Below are 19,641 nucleotides of genomic sequence, written 5' to 3'. Positions count from 1 at the left end.
CTGATCAAATCTGGCGCCCAAAAGCCATATTCTCTGATTTTTCTCCTTACCTCTCCTTTATGCGCATGGCAAAAGTCGTGCGCCGTGTGGATCAGCAGTCCGACCAGGCCAGCAGGAGCCACCACAAATCCACCGGCGTCGCGCCACAAACCTGAATCATCCTGACAAGCTCCCCTGGTTATCCAGAGGTTCCGTTCTACCTGACTAGCCTCCTCCTGGAAAGTCAAAACATCTTTGTAGGTTATCTTGTCCTCCAACTCAACTCTGTGTGTGATAACCAATACCTTGCCTGCTCTGTCAGCACCTGTCACTTCCTTGGCAGCTTCGTCTGCTCTTCTGTTTCCTCGAGATATCTTTGACTCGTCAGACTGGTGGGCAGCACACTTGATTATCGCAATCCGCTTTGGTTTCATAATTGCTTCTAACAAACGTTTAATCTGACTACAATGTTTTATGGCGCTTCCGTCAGCTTTCTTAAAACCTCGCCCTTTCCACACTGTTCCATGTAAAAATGCGGTACCGTGAGCATAACTGCTATCGGTATGAATATTCACAGTTCTGCCCTCTGCCATGTTACATGCTTCCGTCAGTGCGACCAACTCTGCTAATTGGGCCGAACAAGGTTGTGATAATGCTTCGGCTTTTTCTACCACAAATCCTTCGCCCTGTGACCTTACCACGGAGTAACCTGCTTTTAGTCCCTCGCCAACACGATAACAAGAGCCGTCAGTCCATAACTCCAGATCTGGACTGTACATGGAAATGCCTGCAAGTCTGCTCTGAGTTTAGAGTACCTCTCGACTTCGACTAAACAGTCGTGGGGTTCTCCATCTTCAGGCGTAGGGATGTCAGCTGCCGGGTTCGTTATGGAACACCTGATCAGCGTCACGTCTTCCTGTTCCAAAAGTCTGTAGTAGTGTTTAATGCGAGGCATCGTTAGTGCATATTTACCGGACTCCAACAGACTCTTCAAGTCATGCCTCACCATGATATCCACTGGATATCCCATCGTAATACTTGCGGCTTTTTCGTACATCGTATACACTCCAGCCATTTCTCGGTAGCATGGAGCCATCCCCATCTCTACTTCCGAGTAGGCAATTGAGTAGTACGCCATCGGCTGCGGTCGCGCCCCCACCCCTATGTCCTGGGCCAACACCGCACACGCCTGCTTCTGATCTGGTGAAGAAGAGACGTATAGTATGAATTTCTTGGTATAGTTAGGCAACGCCAAGGCCGGCGCCTCTAACAGTCGGGACTTGATTGTTTCGAATGCCCGTGAGCCCTCTTCGGTCCATACCACTTTACTGCTCAGTTTATCAACGCCCGTTTCTTTCAGCATCTCTCTCAATGGTTTCACTATTTCCGTATAGTTCTCGACCCACGGAGAGCTGTACCCCATTATACCCAGAAATCCCATTAGCTGTCGTACCGTCACAGGCTTGGGTGCCGTCCTTATGGCCACCAAATGTTCTTCTGAAATAGCCCGATGGCCCTGTGAAATTGTTTGTCCTAAATAGATCACTTTAGGTTTACAATATTGCAACTTTTTCAACAACACTTTATGGCCGTTTTCCGCCAACAGTTGCAACAGTATCACGGAATCGCGATGACATGTTTCCTGATCGTCCGCGCACAGTATCAGATCATCCATGTACTGAATGACCCTAGAGGTCATGACTTTATCCAACCCCTCTAAATCCTCCCTTAGGATTTTGTTGAATATGTGTGGCGAATGCTTTAGTCCCTGCGGGATCCTAGTATACTCATAATATTCATCCTTATAAGTAAACCCAAAAAAATGCTGGCACTCCTCGCTCAAGGGCACACTAAAATATGCACTACACAAATCTATAACTGTATAGTACTCGGCTTTCGACGGGATAAATGTCAATAGCACATGGGGTTCGGGGACATCGGACGGATAGTCAAGTAACACCTCGTTGATAGCTCTTAGATCGTGCACCAGCCGGTAAGAGGTATCCGGCTTCTCCACGGGTAGCAACGGCGTGTTGCTCCGGGGATCAGTTGTTTTCCGTAAGACTCCTGCAGCTAAAAGTCCTTTAATTTGTGGCTCGATTCCAGCCACTGCTTTCTCCTTCAATGGATACTGTTTCTTCCAAGGCAGGGTGGCCCCAGGTCTAAGCTCCACCTTCACAGGTTGAGCGGACTTGATTAGTCCAATGTCAGTGCTGTTCTTTGCCCACAGCGTCTCAGGCACCGCCTCCATCATGTCCTCTTGGAGGCTTGATGCATTAGGGAGTTCTCCCAGTGTCTCTTGGGATAATTGCACAGTTTGGGGATGACCCATCCCTGTGCCTTGAACCATGATCTTAATAAACCTTTTATCAGGGCTCATCCAGATCCGTTTGTTTTCTTTCATCTGTTCAAATTCTATCCCTTCAGCTTTTTTCATCATTTCGCCTATGTGTTGTTGATCACATGAGCTGATTACCTTCAAAGTCACATGGGGAACACTATCCATTATGCCGTGCTCTTTACGCAGATAGTCACTCCGTGCAATACGTAACGCTGCTCCCTGTGGCCCCAATATGATATTGGTAGCATTCAGCTGTACTTTGTCAGGTTGCACCCTCAGCCACTCCTTAGTCTGTGACGAGTTTGCATCTCTATGATACTGCAGAGTGCAGTGATAGGGGGTCTTTGGATCCCTTGCTTCAGGCATATTGGCAGTGATAAATTTCTCCCATTGTAAGGCGGGGCCAAGTAGCTCTTGGTCCAATCCCCCTAGACAATAGATCTCTGGTGGTTGACTGTCAATTCGTTGTACCATCTGATAGTACTGGTCTTCTCGTTCGGCTATCACGCAACCCTCCGCAGTACATTTAATGTCCATCCCCAGTAACCCCAGCCCATCTCGGCCGAGCAAGTTAATAGGTGTGCTCTCCGAGACCAGCACAGGGAGAGTCGCTTCCCTGCCTTGATATCTCAGAGTCACAGGTTCGGTAACAGCCGTCAGCTGGTTTACTCCCTCAAATCCAATTGTCCGTACATATCGACCGGACAAGGTTAGGTGCGTCGCGTCTTGGGGTTGTACTACCGTGTAGGCCGCGCCGGTGTCTGCCATCATCTCGACAGATTTGTCATTCACCGTTACGCACACAATAGGCTCCTCCCTTAAAGACAACACTGACAGCTGACACCTCCCCATTGGACTCTCTGGGCCTCTTCATAGTGGTTCATTTGGCCCTCTTGCTGGATTTACCGGGCCATTGTTCTCATTCCGGTCTTGGACTCGGGGTTGACCTTGGCCTTGCCAAGTTCTTTCCTGGTCTCCCTCTCCGGGTTGACAAGCCTGTCCACAGTTCCGTGAGATATGACCAGTCACCCCACACGTCCAACACACCACCACCCGCGCCGGGAGTCCATTCGGATTCCGGGGTCTGCCTCCTCCTTTCGGTCGTGGTTGCCACCCTCTCGGCCTCTGTTGTTGGTCCGGCGCATAACCCCCTTGTGTTCCCACTTGAGCCCGTCTCTGTCCCTGTGGTTCCCCTTCATAGCCTGTCCCATCTCTTGGTTGTGGGGCCTGGACTAAGGCTTGAAGGTATTCCACTACCTTTACTACCTCGGTTGGCTGTTGGTACATGATCTTACGTTGTTGCTCTGTATCCTTCTCCTTTGCTCTTTGCTCTTTCTTCCGATACAGTTCAACGTAATGCTCTATTTGATCTATATATAATTCCAGCGCCATCTTTGACAATGACACCACCTCGGCCAATTTCTGTCTTACCTCTATGGGGAGGCCGTTTTCAATCTTGGTTCTTAACTGGGCTTCATGCATAGGGTCAAGTCCCGCCTCCCGACCAGTTGTGTTCTTCCACGTGGAGTAGGCTTGTTGTACGTATTGCCTGGGGTGCCCTGTTGTCTCCAAAGTACCAATCGGAATTTGGTCTGCGTGCAGTCTCATTGGATAGGCTTCTCGTAGGGCCGCCCACGTTACTCCCCTGTACGCTGTGAACAGGTCCGCATCATGCGCTCCAGTCCCCACATGGCCATGCAGGCGAGCCGTCTCCAGTATCCTTTCCATGCCGTCTTTTCCCATCATGGTTGTCAATATCTTCTTGACATCCCCCATTGCCATTTCTGTGCCAACCATCACCTCCTCCAGTTTGGCAATCCAAGGATTGGCCCCATTCTGGAGGGGCGGCAATTTCTCAGTCACCTGTGTCATGTCCGACACCTTCAGGGGGTGATATTCCAGGTCCTGTCCTCTTATTATTATAGGAGCCATGCGGATAGGGGCTCCTTGCATGTTTCTCGTCTGTGATCTTGTCTGTCTTCTCTCCCTTACACGCTCTTGTACCTGCAAAAGGGCCTCTTGCTTCTCTCCTCTTTTGTCTTTCAGGGCCATTTGCTTTCCCTCAATGCCAGCCCGCGTCCTCATGAACGTATGATATTCCTCCCCCTCCGCTTCCATGGCCTTATGGTCGGGTTTTTGTCCCGCTAGGACCGTTTGATCTTTGTCCAAAGCCATGAGCCCCTGCTCTATCTCCGTCAGATCATCCTTTATCCGTGTTATCTGTCCCCCAAGTATGATGTCGATAGTCTCCAGCTCCTCACCTACTGCATCTATAGTCACAAGTGGTGGTATTGTGAGACCAATCTTGTGACTGCCAGGTGCTACCCCCTTGTGGGCCTGGGGTTGGGGGGAGGTAAACTGCTGGGGGGGATTGGGCTCTCGATATATAGTACGGGGCGTAGGAGTTGGGGAGCTTTGGGGGTACTCCAGCTGGTGGACAGGCTCTCTCTGGTAGTCTCTCTGGGGGTTATACTCTCTCTGAGGCTGACCGTGGGCCTTCTTCACCCTTTCCCACTCTTTCTTTTCCCACTCTTTCTCTTTTAACATTGCCTCATAGCCTTCCTTATTCTTTCTCTCAGCTGCTTGTATCACTCTTGTTCGCTCTGTCTGCTCTTCTATCCTATCCCTTGGTCGTGGGGTGGTTGCATACTCTCTGACTGACCCAGTCTGGGCTGACCTGTCTGGTCGCCGTGAGGCGTCCACACCCTCTCTGTCTGACCAATTCCAGTCTGACCTATCTGGTTGCCTAGCTGTCAGCTGAATAGATGTCTTTGCTTGTCCCTTCTCTAGGTTCCCCAGATCATCTGTCAACTGGTAAGGGCTTATCATCTCTAATAAAGGTAGGATGGGATATATTGGCTCCCCCTTCTCACTGGCATATGGCGGGGGTGCTAAAGCTTCCTCAATTCTTTCCTGTTGGGCCATAAGATAGGAGGCTGGGTTGGGTGAGGCTAACTGCACCGCACTTTGGGCTGTGACAGGTGTCGTCTCAGGGGCCTGGGGAGTTCTGGTGACCTGGACTACCCCCTCTACTGGTTTGTCTGCATCATTGCCATTTGCAACGGCCTTCCTTTCATTTTCCCTTTTCTCACCTTCCCGTCTATAAGCTTTTAAAAAGGTTGTCTCTTGCAACCTTTTCTTTGCTTTTTCCTCCTCGTTACCCTGATAGGTGTATGCCTCAATTAGTGTTCCTATTTTAGCTATTAACTCCAAATCAAAAGAACCATCGACTGGCCAACGTTTCCCTTCCTTCCATCTATCATTCCATCTTCCTGATACATAACTTGCTTTTCTCAAATAATATTTGTTACCTTTTGTCGTGTCGTGTTCATTTGCAATAATTTGTACTGGACTTTCTTCCATCCATCCAATTACGGTCGACTTACCTGCGTCGGTTTTGTCTTTTATCTTTTTATATGCGTTTAGATTGTCTCGTTTTTGCCCCATTTTTCTCTTGTCTCTTTTATCTTGTAACAATGGCAACAGGCAGAACAATAGCTTGTGTAATCCCTATCTAAGTGTAGGTGTCTATGCTTTTGTGACTATCTCCTGCTCGGACAGCCAATAGTGGCACTGTGGACCCTTCCTATTCTCTTCTGTCCCTTGTTCAGTTGAAATTCCTATTCTTACCTGATTTGTGGTGTTCCGCGTGTCCAATCGAACTGCTGTAGATCAGAGCACACAATGACAACAGTTCTTGTTAATTTATCAACCGGACTTGTACTTTACTCTGTCTTTTTAATCAAATTCCTGAGAGGTTCCTATCATTCACTGTACGAGTATCTTTTTTACTTTCCTCATACACTCTTATACATGAGACAATTGTAATTGATACATGTGTGTGATACCACCCGTTTCTACTCCCTGTTTTTCTTCTCGTTCGATCTCTGTCAACACACTGGGTTCCTATGTTTCGAATTTCCGCTCTCCTTTACTTCCGCTTGATTCTGCTCCAATTCTGATACCCCTCGGAAAACAAAAACATCGTGATTAATATAGTTGCATTCATTTTTTCACATTCTTTTTCATTATTCAGTACCACACCCCCCAGGGGACACCCGTCACCCAGACACGTGTCCCCCAGAGGTAATCTAAAGAATGCCACAGACGCCGCGCCACGCACGCCGTGAGGTGTCGACCCTGTTTACTGAAGAGACCTTGACAGCCCCTCCACAGTGGCCTAAACCCACCTCACCACAGGTACACAGCAGACAGCATCCCGGCAACCTCTCCCGTCCTTCAGGCCAGTATCCCCAGAGTCCAGTGCCCTGCCGGACGGCCATGCATAGCCGACCAGACCCAACACCGAACCCCGGGTACACCGCCCCACATCATACAGTCACTCCAAACGTACCTACTATGGGGGAAAAAAAACACAATTGTACACACAACCCTATCCCGTCAACTGCAACGCACGGTCGTCCAGGAACGTCCCCCGCCTCACACCCACACGCACGCCCCGGCCCTCCCACTCCCCAACCCTGAATGTCCACCACCCAGATCAGAGAATAGTCGCCAGCGCGGACGCCGGGCACCACGGCTTTATCGGAACGCCCACACCTACCCTGCCACCCTCCGCGCCATCCTTTATCACCATCATCGCATACGCAGGTGCAACCGAGCGGTGTGGGTCCCCAGACGCAGAACCAGCCGCGCCGAGAGTCTTGAACACGTACGTCACACACACCCTGATAACATTCACACAAACTACTATAACCGCAAACATCACCACAGCACACAGCAAATACTTAGCAATTGTCCATCCTATATATCCCATCAAACCTTGACCCCAGCCCTCCCACGAGTCCTCCCGCGTGGGCTGCATCTCCCTAGTAATATTCTTCAAATGCTCTATAACCTCCTGTATGCCCATGTCATTTTCTGGGACAAATGTGCAGCATTCCTGACCAATCAATGCACACGTGCCACCCGAACTCGCCAACAGGAAGTCTAAACCCGTCCTTGACTGCAGCTCCATCAGTCTTAAGGACCGTAACTCTTGATTCTCCAGGGCCATACCTCTCGCGGTCGTAGCCGTCATATCCTCAAACACGCGAGCTAGATGGTCCAGTTCACCCATGTTTGCATACGTCCCCCACCAGGGAAACGCCACCCTGAAAAAGTGGTCCGCATCCATCATCCTCCTTGACTTGGGAATCGTCGGCAAAACATCTGACACCCTCATAGCTGGCACCAAATACCCCAACGCACACCTACCCCTCCACTTAATAGGCAACGCCGCGTACGCATACTCACCACAAATCCAAAACGCCCCCCCTAGGGGCCGGCGCCTCCGAATTCTTACCCCATACTCCACTCTCACCCCTGCAGCCGTCCAAATATCCCACGTCCCTACCACCTGACTTCCCCTCTACGCACATCTCAAACCCAGCCGCCCTAAACGCCACTGGAATGGGGCTAGTGTCCTTCAGACCCCCATAACCTACCGCCTTATTCGACCCCTGTTCCCGGCCCAAATACCTCAACATCCTATCATGACCCACCCCGTCGCATAGGCCGAGCAGAGGCTCGTCCCTCAACACATTGGCATGACACTTCGTTAAGGGGTGTGCAATCAAGGGAAGACCTGCGTCGCCTGCTAGCGGGGCCAAGCCACACACGTAACAATCCGACCTATTGGCTGCCTTAGCCACAGTCCTCGCCATCCCCAAAAACAGATTACCGTGATGGTCTGGCTGCGACCTCCTACCCACTATCACCACCTCCGGCTGTTCAGGTCGCAGATATGGATCATACATTATAGTACCGATCAACACACACAACCAAATCATTGCCACGGCACACCCCCGAAGCACCCGCCTACTACTGTCACTCAAACCAGGAACCATGTTTGTCTGTTCCGTCCTCCTCTTCCTCCCTCCGTCACCGGCGCGTATCCTAATATGTCCTGCAATCCCCACAAACAACAACACAACTTTATAACCGAACATACCCTCAGTCTACTGACATGAAGACCCCAACCTAAACACAACACCAGGACATGTAAAAAAGGCCGCAACGTAACCGCCAACCGGCCAAGAGAGAACCAGGCCAGAGGGAAAACATGTAACCCCATGTCGGTCTTGGAAGGAAGAGGGGGGAGGGTGGAGAGAGGCACAGCAAGTGGGGCAAAGGATGGAGTGAGGGGGGGGGGGGGAAACGGGAGAGAGGAGGGAGAAAGAGAAAAGGCGGGGGGGGGGGGGGGGGTTTGAAGGAACATCAGGGAAGTGGGGGGGGGGGTTCAAAGGAAAATCAAGAGAGGGGGGGGGAGGGGGTTTGAAGGAACATCAGGGAAGTGGGGGGGGGGGGGGGGGGGCACGCAGTCCCGAACAGACCTGTTCCACGCTTTGAACCATAAAACACATTACACAATATGCCATACTCTGCACTGCCCAAACGTCTCCTATGGAGAAGGAGGGAGAGAGAGAGAAAAGAAAGAAAGTCAGAGAAGAGATAAAAAGAGAAAGGGGGAGAGAGAGAGAGAGGGGGGAGAGAGGGAGAGCTCAGTGTGTGAGAACTCAGTGTGTGAGAGCTCAGCGGGTGAGAGCGGGAGAGGGGGAGAGAAGGGAGAGAGGAAGAGGGGAGTGAGAGAGAGAGGAGAGAGGAGGAGAGGAAGGGGAGGGGCTAGAGAGAGGAGGAAGGGCAGGGGGGTAGAGAGAGGAGGAAGGGGAGGGGCTAGAGAGAGGAGGAAGGGGAGGAGCTAGAGAGAGGAGGAAGGGGAGGAGCTAGAGAGAGGAGGAAGGGGAGGAGGAGGAAGGGGAGGGGGGTAGAGAGAGGAGGAAGGGGAGGAGCTAGAGAGAGGAGGAAGGGGAGGAGCTAGAGAGAGGAGGAAAGGGAGGAGCTAGAGAGAGGAGGAAGGGGAGGAGAGGAGGAAGGGGAGGAGCTAGAGAGAGGAGGAAGGGAAGGAGCTAGAGAGAGGAGGAAGGGGAGGAGCTAGAGACAGGAGGAAGGGGAGGAGCTAGAGAGAGGAGGAAGGGGAGGAGAGGAGGAAGGGGAGGAGCTAGAGAGAGGAGGAAGGGAAGGAGGAGGAAGGGGAGGGGGTAGAGAGAGGAGGAAGGGGAGGAGCTAGAGAGAGGAGGAAGGGGAAGAGCTAGAGAGAGGAGGAAGGGGAGGAGCTAGAGAGAGGAGGAAGGGGAAGAGCTAGAGAGAGGAGGAAGGGGAGGAGGAGGAAGGGGAGGGGGTAGAGAGAGGAGGAAGGGGAGGAGCTAGAGAGAGGAGGAAGGGGAAGAGCTAGAGAGAGGAGGAAGGGGAGGAGAGGAGGAAGGGGAGGAGCTAGAGAGAGGAGGAAGGGAAGGAGGAGGAAGGGGAGGGGGTAGAGAGAGGAGGAAGGGGAGGAGCTAGAGAGAGGAGGAAGGGGAAGAGCTAGAGAGAGGAGGAAGGGGAGGAGCTAGAGAGAGGAGGAAGGGGAAGAGCTAGAGAGAGGAGGAAGGGGAGGAGGAGGAAGGGGAGGGGGTAGAGAGAGGAGGAAGGGGAGGAGCTAGAGAGAGGAGGAAGGGGAAGAGCTAGAGAGAGGAGGAAGGGGAGGGGGGGGAAGGGGAGGGGGGTAGAGAGAGGAGGAAGGGGAGGAGCTAGAGAGAGGAGGAAGGGGAAGAGCTAGAGAGAGGAGGAAGGGGAAGAGCTAGAGAGAGAGGAGGAAGGGGAGGAGGAGGAAGGGGAGGGGGGTAGAGAGAGGAGGAAGGGGAGGAGCTAGAGAGAGGAGGAAGGGAAGGAGGAGGAAGGGGAGGGGGGTAGAGAGAGGAGGAAGGGGAGGGGCTAGAGAGAGGAGGAAGGGGAGGAGCTAGAGAGAGGAGGAAGGGGAGGAGCTAGAGAGAGGAGGAAGGGGAGGAGGAGGAAGGGGAGGGGGGTAGAGAGAGGAGGAAGGGGAGGAGCTAGAGAGAGGAGGAAGAGTAGGGGAGAGGAAGGGGAGGGGAGAGAAAAAGAGAGAGAGAGAGAATGGTGCGTGTGGGAGAAAGAGAGAGAGTGAGAGAGAGAGAGAGAGGAAGAAAAAGAGAGAGAGAGAGAAAGAGAGAGAGAGGAAGAGGAAGGGGAGGGGAGGGGACCTTGAGGGAGCACATCATGGCGAGAGGAATTGAAAGCACCCCGCACATTTACACCAGAGGGACTGTGTAAACAAATAGGCTATAACTAATCCTAAGACAACATCGCCCCCTGCTGCCCATTTCCGCACATCACGCCTATTGCACCACAGTACCCCCCAACATCCTGCAGGAGGCGCCCCCAACCTTTCAACAACACGCGCGTCACTACGCAACTACACCCCCTCTACGCCAGCCCACGTGCCCACTCAATTTTAACCCCAATCCCCAGAATCCCCTGCACCGAATTGTAGTTCGTCTCGCAGGCCGGCTTCCTGCTAGACCAGACCACCGAAATTACGTCACGTCCGCAATTCCGAGATCCCGTTGGTCTCCAGACTAGCACAACGCGAGGCTTTGTCACGGGACTTTTCATATGTTTACAAATACATCCGTTCCTCTCATTCATTCCTAACCTCTCTAAAGCGGCCCACTCATTCATCATGCATCCTTAAACATGTCTAAACAACCAGCCAATACTCTGTAAACATTAGCCCATTCCCTATTAAAGATAATACAGTTATACTGCAATAAAGCGAGCCACTACGAGCTATTATAGCTTGTAGCCGCGCGCTATGATACGCACGAGTTCTGACGAGAACGCGCTTCCCCGTATAGTTGAGTGGCGCTGTGGATATTTGCGTGCACCAGGTTCAACACTAAAACCGTTCTCAGTCATATTTTAAGTGCCAATTTACATATTTAATCCATATACATCACACACGTTTAACATAACCATAAGTCCTTTCACTCATATCTAAATAAATGCCTAACCATAGCTGCAATATCATTCATAACCAACCTATTTTAGTCCCCGATGCCCGCGGCAGATTCCACATCCCGTCAACAACCACCGCGCGACTTCCTAAATGCAATATCAGGCATATTTACCCTCCGTACTATAGACAGTGTCTTAAGTTTACTATATTGCTTTTTATAGCTTTTCAATCGACTCCCCATTAAGTACTATCTTATGTTACAGCCTAACGCCGTCTAAATTTAACACGCCCGCCGTGCCCAAGGTTAAACTAGACCTATATGTGCTCAATCTCTACTTTTAGAAAATACAACGCACGGTGTGCTTAAGCCCTTACTTTAAGACATACGACGCACACTTGTTTACCTTGCTTAACTTTGAGCACGAATCCAGACATGTTTCTAAATACTCCCTTACTTCCTTGAATGTTCCGACTGCCAGCGGCGCTCCGTTTATTGTGCTAAAATTTTACTTTAAAATGTACCACGCACGGTGTGCTTAAAACCCTGCTTCAGGACATACGATGCACGGTGTGCTTAAAATCCTGCTTCAGGACATACGACGCACACTGAACCTAGAGCCGCCTCCTTCAGTCAGAACATTCAATTCAATATCTCTTTACAGTCATATCTTTAGCAACCCCCTCGTTGGTTCGAATAGAGCCCAATCCATAATCACACTCACCTCTTCAGCAACCTCTCCGTTACTCGAAGACGATATCGATCTGTTGTTGTCCTCGTCGTCCGTCGTGAAGAAAGCGAAGAGAGAAGAAAAAAAAATAACTTTTCTTTGTTGTGATCCCAAAAAGAGCTCTTATTCTTGGATACGGCACCACAATGAAGTGGATTCCTAGCTTAATTTCCCTACTACTACTCTGCGTTGTGATTTAAACCTTTTTACAAGCTCTTGGAATTGCCACTCTTGCCAAATGCAGATAACCACTGTTTTAACCTGGTTACTGCTTACCCAGAGAGAAAATACGGCGCGGCCGTTTGAAATGAAGCGAGATCTGAGCAGTTTGAAAAGAACCCGTTTTTAATGAAAATGGATTTCAATCAGATGTTACAAAAGAAATATGTGCAATGAACCTACGAGATGCATCCAATATGCCGGAGGATCGTAGAATTCAGACTAAATTCTCAATAAAAAAGCTTGTCTATAAACATTCTCGCGTCTCAGCTTCGATCTGCTGCGTCGGTCTCTTCTCCTCGCTGGGTTCTAGTGGAGAAAAAGGGTGTGTGTATTGCTTCCTGGGTCTCTGGGTTGGTCCTGTTTTCTCTCCTGGCGAGGAGTTTTGGCTATATCCAATTTAGGCTCCGCCTCTAATTTTACGGCAAGCGGGCGTTTCCAAAACTCGCCTCGAGCGTTTCTATTGGAGAACACTTCTTCTCAGCTCTCATTGGCTGACTCACTACCATGACGTTTTGAACTAATTTAGGTCACGGAGTGGCCAAATGGTCTTCTCTTTGATCAACTGCTTCTTTGTTTTTAGCAGAGACAATCTGGCGTCTCTCAAGGCAGTTTCTTTGTATTCAATTTGGTTGGACCATTTGCCTAGAGCCCTGGGTTGTAAAATCACCCATGTTTATTGACTTTCCCAGGAAGATCAGACGAGACACTATCTCTCACTCAATCAGCATCTGCCTGCTTCAACACCCCTTTTAGGAGTCTTGAGCCAAGCAGCTGCGTTTTCAAATCAGCGATGCGTCTCGTTTCTTTTGTTCATAGAGGTAGAGGAGCAAGGGAAAATAGTGAATGTATTTTACCTGTTGGTGTTTTTGCCATTCTGCTTTGTTGTACATATACACAGTTTGCTTTCTGACGGAAATCTACCACAGAGATAAACACACAACACACAGGGAAGAAGGTCTACTATTGTGACCACTGGAAAACACTTCAGTACGCCATTACAGCTATCAGTCCATCAACAATCAACAATAATAGTGGTAGTAATTTTTGGCCGTTCTTTTGAAATGAAAAACTACTACCAAGAGCTTTTGACCTGCACAGAAGCCTCTGTGAGAGAGAAGCAGTACTAGCATAGACACGGTTTTCATTGACAACAACAGTTGTGTTTCTGTCGCTCTGAGTGAGACAGACGGTGTGGATGTTCCTGGGACAATATGTCATGGTATAAGAGGGAACACACATTTATTTAACCTTTATTTTAGCAGGTAGTCACTCTTTTTTTAGCAAGACCTGGCCAAAATGGCAGCAAAACAATACATACAATACACAGACAAAGACATAAAAGGCAAAGTGGGGCAAGGGGATACATTTGAGCTGCAGCAAACAAGATTGAATGGGATTGGGGAGATTGGAGGGTAGGGTAAAAAGGTAGAAAGAGGAGGGATGGTGAGGCTTTGCAGGAGGTTGCTGGGGAGAGAAGATCAAGTTAATAAATATAAACTATAACACCACATTGTTCTGGTGTTTTAAATACTGGGATCATAGGAACTTTCTGACCTCAGTATGGGGTGACCAGCCAAAAGCCAAGATGCTTAACAAACACTTTGTACACACTGGAGGGGGAAACTGCTTCTCGTATGGATTTATATATTATAATGTGGATACTAGTGATTTTTTTTATCTAATGTCACATATTGTCAACATTCCTAGTACTACACAAGAAGAAGTGTTTATTTTAGAGTAATGTTCCATGTATTGTCTTCATTGGTATTCTTTTAAAGGAATGGATGTTCCTTTATATGAATGTATCATCTTTAGTGGTTTTTCTATCAGAACGGTATAGGGTTGGAATCAATTCACTTTAAATTCAATCAATTAAAAATCAAAACAAGTTGTTTACTTTCTGATGATAGAACATCCATTCACATTTACTTGTCATTAGGTTGGATAGCAAAACCTTTTCTTGATGGAACTTGTACAATATTTGAAATAAAATTACATCTTGAATTAAAAAGTGAATTGATCCAAACTGAAACATTCTCATTAGAATGTATGATATGCTAATAATATTGGCTCGGGAGGTAGAGCAGTCGTCTGGTAATCCGGAGGTTCCAGGTTCGATTCCTGTTCCCGGGCAGCGTGTCGAAATGTCCTTGAGCAAGACACTTAACCCCTAATTGCTCCCGATGAGCAGGTTGGCACCTTGTATGGTTGCCTCCGCCATCGGTGTGGGAATGGGTAAAAATGTGAGGAACAAATTGTAAAGCGATTTGGATAAAAGCGCTATATAAATGCAAACATTTACCATTGACCATTTAATAATACGGATGAATTGTAAGCGTCAAGATAAGTGGGATGGTGTGAATTGATCACTTAGAAGTAACTAATTCAGAAGTATGAAAATTAAATATTACCGTTTAACCTACTTTGTATGAAAGGCTTCATCTAAGTGCAACAATGATACTTTTTTGAAAATCTGTTGCAGCATTCTTGGAACTGTTCAACTGTACAAGCACACCCTTCCCATTATGTCTTTTTTCCTTCTTTTTTTGAAACGCACATGTGAATGCATTTTCTTAAATGTTTTATGTTCTGGCACCATATTTTGGCTAAATAGGCCTTGTTTCATAAATGTGTATACAGAAACAATTCTGTTGCTTTTGTTGATATTCATTAATTTCATTGATAACTGCTGTAATTTCATTTCCTAATAAATATGCATGATCAAGTTCAACAACGTGTGCTTTTATTTTGATATTCCACGTTGAAATTACGCAATACATTAATTGTGGCGTCACCAAAAAAAATCCTAAATAAAATGGTATCGTGGTATAACATGTTTTGAGAACCCTGGATTACATGCATTCCTGGGGGGAGGGGATCTCTAACTTGTGATTGGTGGAGACAGGCCTCTGTTGGCTCCCACCAACTCGGTTCCCTTTGTCCGTACCAAAGATCCGCTCAAAAGAACCGGATGGTTCTTGAACGTCACATCAGTCTCAGCCGGTTCCTCCGAGTGAGTCTTGGCTGCTGCTGCTGCAGTCCTCTGTCCTGCTCATGTCCTCTAGTGGGACTGACATCTGAGCCCCGTCCTCCTGGTGATGGAGGCTCGTCAGGTAGTGACTGAAATGTGTTTTCTAGCTGTATGTCTTCAGTGGACATGAAGAGAGTAATGCGGAAAGATACATTTCTTGCGTGTAACACGTTATATTATGTATACAATTGAAATAAACAGGCTCGTGAAAATGTACAAGAAGATATATATATATATTTATTATTATTTATTATTATTTAATGTGTAAGAAGTATATTATTTTCAAATGATTTATTGCCATTCATGCTGTTTTCTATTACTAGGGTCTGAGAAGTGATCAATGATAGGTGCTTGATTATACTTGCCTTGCTAGGAACTACCTATAGGGGGAGCGTGCTGCCTGCTTCTCATTCATTACACAGACGTGAACGAGAGCAACAGCGTGTGGGATTCAGATTTGTTTATTGTCACGTATTTTCAGTACCTTACAGCAAAGAAAGAGTGAAATTCTATTTGTTGTGGTCCCTTGACCATAGCAGCTTCCAATAAAATTAGCATATAATAATAATAAAATAAAGATGAGAGCGTCAATGGGCTCTTTTGACGAGTCTGATGGCTTGGGGGAAGAAGCTGTTCTTCAGCCGGTTGGTTCTGGCTGTGTGGCTGCGGTAGCGCTTTCCAGACCGCATCAGCTGGAACAGTCCATGGTTGGGGTGATTAAGGTCCTTGATAATTTTCCGGCTCTCATAGATGTCCTGGACGCGTTATTTTTTTCCCTAGCCGCATTTCTGGCAGACACTCTCTGATTGGCCACTGACTGACGCTCTCTGATTGGCCACTGACATGTTTGCCCAATCGCGTCGAACAGCCTACAAACTACCTGGCGTTCTATCGCCATGCTCTAAGACAAACTCTAACCTTAACCAACTTCGAAAGAGTGCCTAAGCTTAACCAGTGTAGAAACAGGTGTCGGCCAATCAGAGAGCGTCTTGCCAGAAATGCGGCTACTGAAAAAAATAACGAGTCCTGGACGGGGGGAAGCTCACATCCACAGATCTTTTGTGCTGTCCTCACGACTGCTGTCCTCACGACTCTGCTCAGCGCTCTGAGGTTGAGGTCGGTGCAGTTCCCCCTCCAGGCGGTGAAGCACCCCGTCAGGACGCTCTCTGTTGTTCCTCTGTATGCCTTCAAGATCTTGGGTGTCATGCCGAACTTCTTCAGCCTCCTGAGGTGGTAGAGGCGTTGTTGGGCCTTCTTTACCACATGATTATGTGGATGTCCCAGGTGAGTTTGTCGATGATGTGGACACCGAGAAACTTAAAGCTGCTGACTCTCTCCACTGCAGCCCTGTCGATGGTGATGGGGTCCAGCTTATCTCCCCCTCTCCTGTAGTCTATGAGCTTATCTCCCCCTCTCTTGTAGTCTATGACCAGCTTCTCTCCTCCTCTCCTGTAGTCTATGACCAGCTTCTCTCCTCCTCTCCTGTAGTCTATGACCAGCTTCTCTCCTCCTCTCCTGTAGTCTATGACCAGCTTCTCTCCCCCTCTCTTGTAGTCTATGACCAGCTTCTCTCCTCCTCTACTGTAGTCTATGACCAGCTTCTCTCCCCCTCTCCTGTAGTCTATGACCAGCTTCTCTCCCCCTCTCTTGTAGTCTATGACCAGCTTCTCTCCCCCTCTCTTGTAGTCTATGACCAGCTTCTCTCCCCCTCTCCTGTAGTATATGACCAGCTTCTCTCCTCCTCTACTGTAGTCTATGACCAGCTTCTCTCCCCCTCTCCTGTAGTCTATGACCAGCTTCTCTCCCCCTCTCTTGTAGTCTATGACCAGCTTATCTCCCCCTCCTGTAGTCTATGACCAGCTTCTCTCCTCCTCTCCTGTAGTCTATGACCAGCTTCTCTCCTCCTCTCCTGTAGTCTATGACCAGCTTCTCTCCTCCTCTCCTGTAGTCTATGAGCTTATCTCCCCCTCTCCTGTAGTCTATGACCAGTTTCTCTCCTCCTCTCCTGTAGTCTATGACCAGCTTCTCTCCTCCTCTCCTGTAGTCTATGACCAGCTTCTCTCCCCCTCTCCTGTAGTCTATGACCAGTTTCTCTCCTCCTCTCCTGTAGTCTATGACCAGCTTCTCTCCCCCTCTCCTGTAGTCTATGACCAGCTTCTCTCCTCCTCTCCTGTAGTCTATGACCAGCTTCTCTCCCCCTCTCCTGTAGTCTATGACCAGCTTCTCTCCTCCTCTCCTGTAGTCTATGACCAGCTTCTCCCCTCCTCTCCTGTAGTCTATGACCAGCTTCTCTCCTCCTCTCTTGTAGTCTATGACCAGCTTATCTCCCCCTCTCCTGTAGTCTATGACCAGCTTCTCTCCTCCTCTCCTGTAGTCTATGACCAGCTTCTCTCCCCCTCTCCTGTAGTCTATGACCAGCTTCTCTCCTCCTCTCCTGTAGTCTATGACCAGCTTCTCTCCCCCTCTCCTGTAGTCTATGACCAGCTTCTCTCTTCCTCTCCTGTAGTCTATGACAAGCTTCTCTCCTCCTCTCCTGTAGTCTATGACCAGCTTCTCTCCCCCTCTCCTGTAGTCTATGACCAGCTTCTCTCCTGTAGTCTATGACCAGCTTCTCTCCCCCTCTCCTGTAGTCTATGACCAGCTTCTCTCCTCCTCTCCTGTAGTCTATGACCAGCTTCTCTCCTCCTCTCCTGTAGTCTATGACCAGCTTCTCTCCTCCTCTCCTGTAGTCTATGACCAGCTTCTCTCCTCCTCTCCTGTAGTCTATGAGCTTCTCTCCTGTAGTCTATGAGCTTCACTCCCCCTCTCCTGTAGTCTATGAGCTTCTCTCCCCCTCTCCTGTAGTCTATGACCAGCTTCTCTCCCCCTCTCCTGTAGTCTATGACCAGCTTCTCTCCCCCTCTCCTGTAGTCTATGACCAGCTTCTCTCCCCCTCTCCTGTAGTCTATGACCAGCTTCTCTCCTCCTCTCCTGTAGTCTATGACCAGCTTCTCTCCTCCTCTCCTGTAGTCTATGACCAGCTTCTCTCCCCCTCTTTTTTAGATTTTTTTTTTTTACTTCGATTTTTTTTTAATGTCCGAAGCTTGTGCCATCGAACGAAGCTTCGAAGTATTTAAGACAGCCCTAATGACCAGCTTCTCTGCCCCTCTCCTGTAGTCTATGACCAGCTTCTCTCCTCCTCTCCTGTAGTCTATGACCAGCTTCTCTCCTCCTCTCCTGTAGTCTATGACCAGCTTCAATCCTCCTCTCCTGTAGTCTATGACCAACTTCTCTCCTCCTCTCCTGTAGTCTATGACCAGCTTCTCTCCCCCTCTCCTGTAGTCTATGACCAGCTTCTCTCCTCCTCTCCTGTAGTCTATGACCAGCTTCTCTCCCCCTCTCCTGTAGTCTATGACCAGTTTCTCTCCCCCTCTCCTGTAGTCTATGACCAGCTTCTCTCCTCCTCTCCTGTAGTCTAGGACCAGCTTCTCTCCCCCTCTCCTGTAGTCTATGACCAGCTTCTCTCCCCCTCTCCTGTAGTCTATGACCAGCTTCTCTCCTCCTCTCCTGTAGTCTATGACCAGCTTCTCTCCTCCTCTCCTGTAGTCTATGACCAGCTTCTCTCCCCCTCTCCTGTAGTCTATGACCAGCTTCTCTGTTTTTTCCACATTGGGGGAGAGGTTGTTCTCCTGGCACCACTTTGCCAGGTTGTTAACCTCTCTCCTCTTTTGATATTTTTATTGGTTTTTTAAAAGATTTTTCACATACAGTTACTTACATTACAAAACACACATTGGGACAGAAGGGGGGGGGGGGGGTTCCTCCAGTTCATCTATGCCGTCATCCACATCATATGCAAGCAAAAACAGATCAAAAAGAAAAACAAGCAAAAAGGAAATCTAACCCAGACAGGCACTGCAAAGTACTGCCCTTGCCTCGACCCCATTCACATGTAGGCATACTTATATATACATATATTATTTTTTTCTATCCAAAGTCTGTCCATACAATGGGGCATTGGGCCTTTAGAAGGATCTGAGAAATTTCAGCAGGAAAGTAGTCCAATAGTGGGGCCCACACCTCCTGAAAGGAAGCGTCGTTGCCTCTATGCATTGCACAGAGTCTTTCATGGGGTAGCACGCCGAAGATCTCTCTGTACCACATCTGTATGGATGGTGGCCTATCCTTAATCCAGTTTACCAGAATGCATTTCCGGGCTGAAAGCAGAAGTTTATCAAATAGTTTGAATTGTAAGGGTGTCAAATTAATTTCCTTTGATGGGAGTCCCAGTAAAAAAGCTCCCGGATCCTTTATTTTCACCTTGAAAATGTCGCTCAGCTCACGTGCCACTTGGCCCCAGAACCTGGATATACACTTACATTCCCAAAAGTAGTGATAGTAGGTGCCCAGATCTGTTTGACATTTAGACCATAATGGAGATATTGAACGGTCCATTTTGTTTAGTAACACAGGTGTGATGTGTAATCTGTGAAGAATTTTATATTGTGTTTCTCTTAGTCTGTTACAAGTATAAACCTTTTTAACTGAGTCAATGGCCTCCTGCCAG

The sequence above is a fragment of the Notolepis coatsorum genome (assembly GCF_963971535.1).
Source record: "Notolepis coatsorum genome assembly, chromosome: 14".
NCBI classification, from domain to species: domain Eukaryota; kingdom Metazoa; phylum Chordata; class Actinopteri; order Aulopiformes; family Paralepididae; genus Notolepis; species Notolepis coatsorum.
Note: the sequence above shows the minus strand (reverse complement) of the source record.